Raw genomic sequence first — 10,865 nt, forward strand, 5'->3', positions numbered from 1 at the left:
ATGGCGCTGGCCCGACCATTTTTCTCAGCCGAATCGCTGTTTTTCCGATCTACCGACTCTGCGCGGTGCTTCCGTTAATCAACATGCTGTGACGAGGACTGTTATAAATCGACGGCGACGACACCGTGGTTATATCTGCGCGCCGAGCAACGGAAAAGAAAGTACAGAAAGAAGTCATATGAACATTATACGCGGACGCGTCGCCACCTCGAATGGCGGAAACATCGTTTTGCTCTCGCCGTTGGAACTTGTTCACGCCTCATACATAAATATCACTCGCTCTTCTTTTCTCTCGCCTAAAAGTTTTTTTTTTTTCTTTTAATCTTTTCTTTACATTTTTCAGATTGAAATGATTATTTCCTTTTTCGTCGCTCACACTACGAACGACGTGGCTGGGGACGAGCAAAAAAGGTTTATACCTAAGCTGCTTTTGGGCCATTCAGTTATTTTCCCTGGTTACGTGGCCCCTTCGTAGTGAAGAAAAGAATCGGACGGAATCGTAACATAATTAACTGCGAGAATTTACTGTCTTTCTCATTTCTTACGTTATAACTCAGAATGTTCTCGTCCGCGGCACAAACTTTGGCTTTAGGTGATATAATTTCGTGTTCGTCTGTAAGCTGTCGGTGCAAGCGAATGTTTAGGAAAGCGTGATCAAAATAGAAATTATTACGGGGCAAGCTGTTGCGAAATGCTCGCCTCTATATTTGGTATTTATAGCGTCGCGTTTCTGCTTCAATAACGTAATGCGGAACGAGATAAGGGGAGCGGATACTTCCCGCGTGGCCGCCAACGTGAGGCACAGGCGGCAGAAAGTAAGGCTGTAGTCAAAGCTTTCGATTGTTTTGCCTATAATCTGTGTGGTTTTTCAGATTGGGGCCGTGGTTACGAAACGTCGGCTCATGCTTGAACCTGTGCATGCGCAGCGGGATACGTTGTCTATTAAATTGCGGGCTTGTTTCGGCGCTCTCGGGCGAACTCGATGGGCCAAGCTCAGCATGGAACTGCTTTGTGTTTGTTTTTGTGGTGTATACAATCGGACCACGACACTGGTTCATTGTCGTGATCCTGCTGGTCGTATATCAGAACTCCGGAGATCAAATTCGGAACAAGAAACAGGACAGTGTGCGTGCATTCAAGTTTGCATTTACCTTTTTTTACGTTTACGTCTGCCGTTCTCACTCACCCTGTATACGTCACGGACAGAGTGAGAACGGCAAGGCGTGTCTTTCGAACGTCCGACCTCCACACGCGTTCCACGCCTTCCGCCTGCTTTGGCTCCCTGCCATTCTCACTTTGGCAGCGACTATGCGGGCAGAAATTGGGGGAGAGGAGGAGACGAGAACGCGCGGAGACGTCGGAACGCCGAGTTCTGGTTGGAGTGATCCGTGGGTAGAGCTAAAGTTACTTTGTCTCCACTGCACTCGTCAAACGCGTTACAACGCTACCGCCGAACGCCGGCGTTCTGCGTTCTAACATGTTCGAATATATATATATATATATATATATATATATATATATATATATATATATATATATATATATATATGTATGTATGTGTGTGTGTGTGTGTGTGTATTTTTGCGAGGAACAGTGTTGGCAGATTACAAGTTTACGTCTTACAAGCACTGAGGAAACAATAATATTGGCCTCAGAACAGTTTCTTTGTGGCGGACTGGAATTCGTCATAAGTCCTCACGGCGCGCAGGAGGTCGCGTCGTCCGCGCACAGCATCCGGATTGTGAAGCTTTTTTTTCCCGTTGTCGCATTTAACATGTCCGCGTTGAATCGCCATCTGTTGCAGTCCTGGAACGGATTGGTTTTACGACCCTTCTCTGCAGAGTTTCGGATCTCCAAGCGGGCCGCGAAGAGCTTTTTGCAGAACGACGGAAAGGATCTACGAACAATCTCACGAAGACTCGTTCTCGCCAGCCCCGTGCTGCCGTACCACACCACGTTTCTCGCAATTTTCGTAATGTAACGCGATTCCCTCCGCTAGCTTATTTTAGGTTATTTCGCAGCTCCGTAAATTGTCCCTTAACAGCGCGCATGCGCAGTATACAGAGTGGCGCGGGTATCGCGCATAGCGTAGCGAGAGAGCCAAAATGATTTACTGAATATCGCATGGATGCTCTCAAATTTTGGCGAATATTTATTGCCGTACTCGGTTCGTTCGTCTGTCATTTCTATTTACCGCCCGTGTTTGGTCCCCGAGAGCGCGTCTGCGGTACGAGTTTTTGTCGTGCTCGTCTTTGGAATGAAGGCGATTCACATTGAACGTCCAGCCGCGCTCTGTCTGTCTCTGGCTGTCTGTGTGTATGTGTGCGTGCGTGTGCGTGCGTGCGTGCGTGCGTGTGTTTTCGATTATGACCGTGTCCACCATACTCGTAAGTGCGTCCCGCGAGGGCGACAAGAGGAATCCTCGTCTTTTCGTGTTTTAAAATAAGTCTTTCGTCTTTCGACCGTGTTTATTTATCTATTTTTTGCCCCGTCCGCCGTTGTTCAATTCCCTTGTTCGAAATTGAGCGTAAGGACGGGTATTGCTGTCGGATTTTACTATGAGCTGCAATGAAGCCGTCAATCTTCCAATTGTATTCACTTCTTTTCTTTTCAACAATCTCAGTGGCGTTATCTATTCGGTAGCCCCTCACACTTCAGGTTCACGTATTTTTTTTTTTAAATTCTTTCACTCGTCATTTGTTCATCGCAAGAGCGAAATAAGTCTGACAGTGCAATAAGTGGCTATTTTCATAAGATAGCGTGTATATTTAATTTCGCAAATATTGTGAAATCCGCCGTCTATACTCTTTTTCACCTCAACTTGTGCACCGGCGAATTATCCTCAAAGAGAATTATAACAGTGCGCCAACCAACCAGTGCCGGGTGTCCTCACCCGGCACTCCCACTGGGAGGAGTCACAGTGCATGTTGACAGTTGATTCAGCCAGCGGGTTGCAAGCAGGTTTGTGGCGTGCGTATTCGTAGCGGTCGCTCGTGGAGGAGCGGACGTCTGTGCTATCGATTTAGAACTGCACAGGCCGACGTCTCTAAAGAATAAGAAAACACAACGATAAAGTGGTAAAAGAAAACCGAACATGCGGAAGAACGCAATCGAGTCGAGCACGTCGAGCATTCGATTCCCCGAATACAACAACAGCATGACGTCACCGAGTTAACCGGACGCGTTCGTAAATTCAACACTCCTTTGACGTGGCGCAAAGAAGTAGAGAAATAAGCCTCGTTTACATGAAAGCGACTTCAGCGCATCGACTCCACTCGTTCTTCGAACGAAGCCGACGCGGCAACGTTTACATGAATGCGCACCAAGCCCTACACGAAGGTGGCGCCACACCGTGTCAAAGCTCGAAGTTATGCACTTCCAGAACCAGCCGCACCACGTTTTCCGGTGCATCGCGCGTGGAGTTCTTTTCGACGCATTCAGTGAACGTAAAGATCGTGCCCGCTGTCTTCGGTGCTGTGGAAGAAGTTACGAGACGGAAGAAACATCAAAACCCAAGCGTTTAGGGCTCCAGGCCGGGCCGCCGGGTCACTCTCGACCTGGGTTTTCCCCAGGAATTGAAATCAGGGGGGGTTTCTAAATTTTTTTGGGGGGGTTAAAGGGGGGGGGGGGGGGCGGGCATTGGGAATATAGGAGTCGTTGTGAATTAAGGGGGTGCCTTCAGAAAAACGAGGGGGGGGTCTAGGGAAATCCCTGCTCTCGACCAGAGGCGACGTGTGTGCGCACGCTTTGAGGAAGCCTCCGCGCTTCGCCGCGCCAGACCTCGCCGATCGCGACCGGACCAACCGGACCCCGAGTCCGGAAGGCTCCTCCGCAGCCAGGAACGGCACCGAGGTAGGAGCTGCTCGTTCTGCGCTACCATGCAGTGCTCTACAGTGCTCGGAGCTCTCGGTGTCGTTCGTGCTTGCGCCGAAGCCTTTGGGACCCCTTCGGACGCGCAAGTCGTACTTCGCAAGACTTGGACGGGGGCCGCCCTCACCGAGCAGCTCCGCTATATTCCGGTTGCTTATGATGGCAATAAAAGCTCACGTTTGTACTCGGGAAAAAATTGCCGGCGACCACACGGGCCCGCTCGCCGCGCCGCCGACGAGGTTGGCCGCCGCCATGTTCTCAGCTGTTCACTCGCTCCCGCAGCGAGCGCCTTCCCATAATCCTTCCCGTTCCAAAATGCGATGCGACCTCCGTTTACATGGGCTGAATGAATGCGCACTCGCCATCTCGATCCACCTATGTCTGGCGGCTTGAATGCGATGCGCTTTCTTTGCGCATTATGCCGTTTACATGATCGCATTGAATGCGAAACTGGATTCGATGCGACTAAGTCGCATTCATGTAAACGCGGCTATAGACACTCAGGCTGCAAGGGTCAGTTTGACGGTTCAATGGTTTTATTTGAGAATAGATGTTAGCCAAGTCAGTAGTGCTGCATTTATTAACAAAGCAATTCCGTTTGTGAACGACTCGCTCTTCCGTGAACAAACGAACGCAGTCACTGCGGCATCATTCACCTCCGCAGCGACTGCGTGCGAATCGTATTTTAAAAATAATCACACCAATAAATTTGGACATGTGAAAAATTATAGCTCAAAACGGGTTACATTATAAATTCTATTTAAGATGACTAGATTATCACGATTACGACACCCGTAGAGAATTTTTTCTTTGTAGACATTTTTTGTTTATATCTGTTTCAAAAATGGCGGAGGAACGCTTCGTGGTGGTGCGACGGTGACTGGCCAATGCGCGGCCTGTAGAGGTGGAACATCCGGTGCACAAGTTGAGGTGAAACCGGAAGTGTTTGGGGGCTAATTGCACACTTGCACCACCACCATTTCAACTCGCGCGAGAAAGAGCGAGTATCACTTGCCGAACTCTCTGACAAAGGGCTTTTCACTCCCTCTCCCCCCCCCCCCCCCCCCCTTACGCTAATTTACGTTATTATTTTATGCCACGAATAGAAGCGACGTACCACTTGTGCCATTGCAGTCCTAATCGATTTCCTTGTCATCATACCATCATAATACTGTCTAAGTCGCGATAATAATTCTGCCTAAACCTTTATAATGCAAAAGAAAAAAATAATGCCGCAAACGAGCGACGTATTTCGCTCGGCGGCGTCTGTGCGGCGTCAGATAATAGGGAGTTTTCGTAGATCGTTTTTGCCGTCCCGCAAGGCCCTCCGCAACCCGCTGCGATAGCGGAAACTCCACAGTCAAGGCTATCGGCGCGCTGGCGCAGTAGCGACTTCTTCGTTGCGGAACGCTTAGCGGAGGGGGCAGTGCGGTCTACGAAAACTCCCTAATGAGAAGGACATCGCGGCGTGCATAGCGAACCTGCGGCCGGACGAAGTGGGTCTCTTGTTCGCCGCATATATTCGCTGCATGGGTTTCAGCCGCTCTTATCCTCTACGGCGAGGAAGCGTTCGACAGGGCGCCTTTGGTGCATCGGAATCCAAGGACATCGGAGAAGGCGCAGGGAACGTGCGATGAGCAAGGAAGCCAAACGCGCACCGTCATTGGTCGAAGTCGTGGGGAAATACGAAAGCAAGTGGCCGGATCTGGCGGATAAGCAAACGCACGAGGTGCAAAAAAGCGGACGAACTAAACTGTGGCATTTGCCGAGGAAACTGGCGGGTAGAAAGCATGCGTTGGCGATGTAACGGGAACGCGGTCTTCGTCTAGGACTCAAGGAGAAACGGGCAATACGCAACGAATTGTTTCAAGATCGCCAAGAATTGTATAAGCCCGGAATAACCGTTTGTCGATACTCTACAATTCCAGCGTGTCTACTTTTCTCATTTTTCCGCAGTGCACTCGGGCGAGCCAATCGCAGCGGTCTTATTAGGAAGGAGCTGGTCGTCGAATCACGAGGCTGAAAATTAGACCTATAAACAAAACAAAGAAGGCTCGGTATGCGCTGTGACACTGAGCTTGGCGTAAGCTGTCCAAACATCATGCTAAATGGCTAAGACTTCTCTCTCTCTTTTTTTTTTTTTTAAGGTTTGTGATTTGCCGAGCTTGATTGGCTCTCGCTTTGCGGGAAAGTATGCGGAGCACAAGTTCGTCTGCTTCTTTTGCAGGGCGGGGTTGCGGTGACGTCACAATGCCGAGCTCTGATTGGCTCTGATTAAAGGATAGTAGGTAGACCTCAAAGCAAGCTGCCTTGAGGTCTACCCACTATCCTTCTAATCGGAGCCAATCGGAGCTCGGCATTGTGACGTCACCGCAACAAAACCCTGCAAAAGAAGCAGACGAACTTACGCTCCGCATAGGCCGTTGGGAGCCAATGAGGCAGCGCCAAAAGAGGATCGGCACGGTGCTGTTAATCTTCGTGCGCTTGCTTTCCCTAACTAAACCAATAACGCGTAGAAAATGATAAAAACAAAATAAAAGTGCGCGGGATGATGGCGCATGTGCGTGATTGGGTTAGCCGATGATATCGAACACACCAAAGACGACCGCCTTGGCGGTACACTTTTGGCGTGGCTTTCTGATTGATTGGCTCCATCGGATGATTCGAATCTTTTTGGAGTATTGGGAGCGTGCGACACCTCGAGGGGGAGCTCCGCTCTGCCTCGGAAGTTGGTTGGGAGCTCCACCACGCGACAGCGCGTCCGCGTTGCTTCGCATAGTGAAGCTATGGTGGCTAGAGTGAAGCTCCCGCAGCGTCTTGGCCGCATTAATGGTGCCTTTCCGCGGCCGTGTTTCTCGATTTCGCTTCAGGAGTAAAAGTTTGGCCCCTTGAACATCGCAAACCTGCCCGCATCCAGCGTTGCTCCGTATGTGCTTTCACATCCTTCGACAGGCAGGAGTTGCTTGGAGCTCGGGTTCAATCGTGTGTCATGCAGTTGTAAGCGGCAACGATGGGCAGAACAAGCGCCATGTTGTTTCGTTTATCTGTGCTGGAATATACCTCCGCGAAGCGTTTGTGTGATCGACGATTTGGAAATCACTACGACACGACGTTTATCGAAGCCAGTAATCGATAAAATCTTCGTAAGAAGTATTTTTCGCTCCTCTTATTATCAGATTGCTCTTCGCTCGCTGGGGAATCGAGCAGACGTGCTCGGATTGAGATGATTGCGGCGGTTTTCTCTGGTGCATGCAGGCTATCTGTGTACGCAATTTCCACATCTCATGAAAAAAAAAAAAAAATAGCGCCGATAGTGGCTTTGGAGGTTTTGTATAGCGCTGTGCTCAGGTGTGCTGACATTCCTCTTAGAGACCAAGGTTGGCTGATACACAGGATGTCTATGCCAGTCTGGTTCGCGAGTTCAGTGCGAAGTGCTTTTGCTAGGAGCCGCACCGTGGCGCCACTGCCTTGTCGCAAAACTTGCAATACAGCGACACCTTGTTTACAAACAAACCCGCGCTTGCCTGGTGTGCGCACTGCGCCTGCGCAGAAACCAAATTCGCCTGAGATGAAGGCCCTGCGCTTGGTCAGTGTAGAGTAACTATATAGGCTCTGCTTGCAGAGCCAGAGTATCGCGTTCCTTTTCCTTTCGCCGCCATCTCCGTATTGGCGGAGGAGTAGTCACGTGGGCAGAACTGGATCCGACCTTCGTGCGGGAAAGCGGTCTTCCAGAGCGCCGAGTTTCGGGGGAACATATTTTCCAGTTTGAGTCCGCCAAATATAGATCCTAGACTAAAATTGAACGAACCGAAAGCTTCCTAAGTCATTGAACATTATGTGCGTCAACTGGGTACAATATAATCCTGTTTTTTTATAACGCGAGCGATGTTTTAGGACATCCGTTTCCATGGTATGGGAAGCAGACGACACGGACGACGATCGCGTTGCTCGCGTCTGCGGCGCTCGCGGAGTGATACGCGATACGTGACCGGCACATCCGGCCATCTTGGCGAGTCGGCGAGCTCCCGTGCGAAAGCGAGGGGACGGCGTTTTCGTCAGCCGCTGCGTCGTTTACCGCAATGAATTGACGACTTCACTTCATATGCGACCCGCAGGATCCGCGGGTGCGATTTTTGCAATCGAGAGGGAAACAGGAAACGACGGGACAACGATGACGGCGCCCGCGCGGCTCTCGCCGCACGCCGCACTATTTTCCTTACCCAGCGCGCCGCAGCACGCCAGAGCACGCCGCCTCGCGTCCGCGCCTTCGCGTCCCCTGCAAAAAGCGACCGTGGCTTCCCGCAGTGCTTGGCTCCAGAATGGCACCATTGCGGTACTCTGCTCCGCAAGCGGAGCACATACAGTTACTCTAGGTCAGTGCCGACAGCAGCGCCGTCGCCGTGGCGTGACATCTGACAACGACTAGTCGACATGGCGCGTCTTCATGCACCCGCGCGGCGTTGGCTGACGCCGAAGGAGCGCGTGAGAAACGGTCCGAGTGGCGACCTCTTCACTCTCGGAGTTGCCCGCCCCTCAACCGCTTGGCTGCAGCCGGTGCAGCACCGGACGCCAACCACCTTCGAGGACAGCAATGGCGGCCGGATGGAGGCCGGAAGGAGAGTGAGGGGGCGACATGGAAGCAGTGGCGGTCCTAGCAGCGAAGGGGGAGGGGATTGGGAGGTGGGGGAGGGGTGCAGAAAGGACGGTCCCCCCCCCTCCTTTCCCCAATTTTTTTTTTAATTTATTATTTTTTTACATTTATTTGAAGAATGCGGTGAGCACTCTTCTTCACTAGAAATGACCAGTTGACTTCGACGATGTACACCAGCCACACCTCAGATTATTTCGAAGCTCTGTCATCTCTGTTTAGAGCAGAATGTTAGTCGTCGCTTTGAGGTGTTCTTTGTTTAGGCGGCACCATGTGACACGGTGGCGATGGCCGGCATAATCCCCTGGGCGCCGTACGTCGCGACTTTGTCTCTCATGGCATATGCTCGTTGTCTGTCCCGCTGCCAGGATTACCCAAAAACCAATGTCTGGGGCCGATACGGCATGGAAGGCTAATGGAGTTTCTCGGCGGGGTGACCTGCCTGATGGTGGGACGGGCATAGTTGAAACTCCACGGCGTGCGGTACGTGCGCCTCGCACAGGCCAAGGTCGTTGCCGCAACGTGCACGAGCGTTCGTCTCCCCTCCCCTTCTCACCGCGTCCTCCGGGTGGCCGCCGGTGGCCCCTGATGGTCTTGTACGACCCACTGCTCGGGCACTCGGTCGCGGATGGCCGAAACGTGCGCTCGAGAGACACCCGTACGCACAGCCGCCGACATGCGAACGTGCGCGCAGGTTCGGGATGATTTCATGCCACGCTGGCCCGAAAGAAGGCGTCTTTTGAGCGCAGAGAGCTGGTCCGGCGGTTCAGCGTCCTGGGCGTTAAGTGAACGCTGTGCGTCGTCGCTCGAAAAAAGGACGGAAGACAGATGTGGAACCATGCACCGACACAAACAAAATTCACTTTGGACCGCGCGCATGCGACTTGTGGTTCGCTTGCTAGGCTTGGGGAAGAAAACAAAAATAAAACCAACGGAGATGATGGAAATAGAATGGTGCGCTGATGATGCCAGCACAATTATTTTTATCCAAGATGTATCTGCGTGATCATCAAGTAATGGATTTTTGAGTTTCCAGTTCATGGATCGAGTGCAGCTGCGGACGTGGGCGTGTACGCCACTTGCGCACCGAAAAATGTGTTTGCGCTCAAATGAAAAAGAAAAAGCACCGGGGAGGGTCGCATGTTGTTTCTAGAATAATGTTACCAGCTCCGCTGTATAGCGCTGGTAGGCCTCTGATTCAAAACGCAGAACGGGGGCGTGGTAGGTGCGCTGCGTGTCTTACAGGCCTCGGCGAGATTGAATCATCACGGTGGCCGAGGACAAGAGCGGTACAGCGCTTCTTTTTGGACTCATTTAAAGCTAGTGATGGACCGAATCTGCCCAACTTCAGATTCGGCAAAGTTCGGCATATGCCGAACTTTGGAAGGAAAGTTAGGCAAAGATTCGGCAAACATTCGGCGAATATCTGCGCACGCTCGAGAACGCGACGGGGCCATAAATCGCAAATGGACGCCGTGCGGTCGTGCGGTTACCATCATAGTGGACTACAACCAGCGATTGCGGCGAGGTGTGGAGTAGGCAACACGGTAACTGTGCGGTTGTGAGCCTTTGCGAGTGTGGTTCTCTTCATTATTTTCTGCCTCAAGAACAGAAGATCGACCAGTACTCTACGAAATCCATATGCAAATGACAAATGAAGCGGTACATTCTGGATAACGTGATTTTTATTTGACCTTTTTAGTGATGCAACGAGGTAGTTGGCGCATTGACTGACAAATACTTTAAAGCACTCCTCGCAATTATAACAATCTTGTTTCCTGCTCAGAAGAAGTTTGTGTCAAAACAAAATAAGATTGCTCTTTAATTAGCGCTATTTTGCGGTTTTCATGTATCCACATGAAACTAAAAACAACTATCACGCTCGACGTTGCACATCCGACATGCCTAACTTTTCCCATCTTCCTAAACGTTCGTGTGTGTCCTACGTTACGAATATGGGACGCAGACTCTCATGCAAAGCTGACGCCCAATGGCTCAAATTGAAGACACACACACACGCACGCAAACACACAAACACACATACGCACGCACGCACGCACGCACACAAAAACGTGCATTTTTACAAAAATATTGTTTTCTTTTTTGGTGAAGGCTAGTAACCGTTGCATTCGTTTTCCCACACGAAGCGGCGACTCCCAGAGAAAATAAGAACGCAGTGTTAATTGTTTCCTTTGTATTAACAATGTATACCACACACACTTGCAGGCTTGGGCTGATGAGGCTTCAAAACCGAAACTCTTGTTGCGTTATTCGTGACTGCGCACGCTACTACCCAAACTCGTTGTCACGCCAGTTCTGCAAGAAGTCACTAAAATTCCCAGTAAAC

This window comes from Ixodes scapularis, unplaced genomic scaffold (genome assembly GCF_016920785.2).
Source record: "Ixodes scapularis isolate PalLabHiFi unplaced genomic scaffold, ASM1692078v2 PGA_scaffold0__279_contigs__length_252992795, whole genome shotgun sequence".
Taxonomy (NCBI): Eukaryota; Metazoa; Arthropoda; class Arachnida; order Ixodida; family Ixodidae; genus Ixodes; species Ixodes scapularis.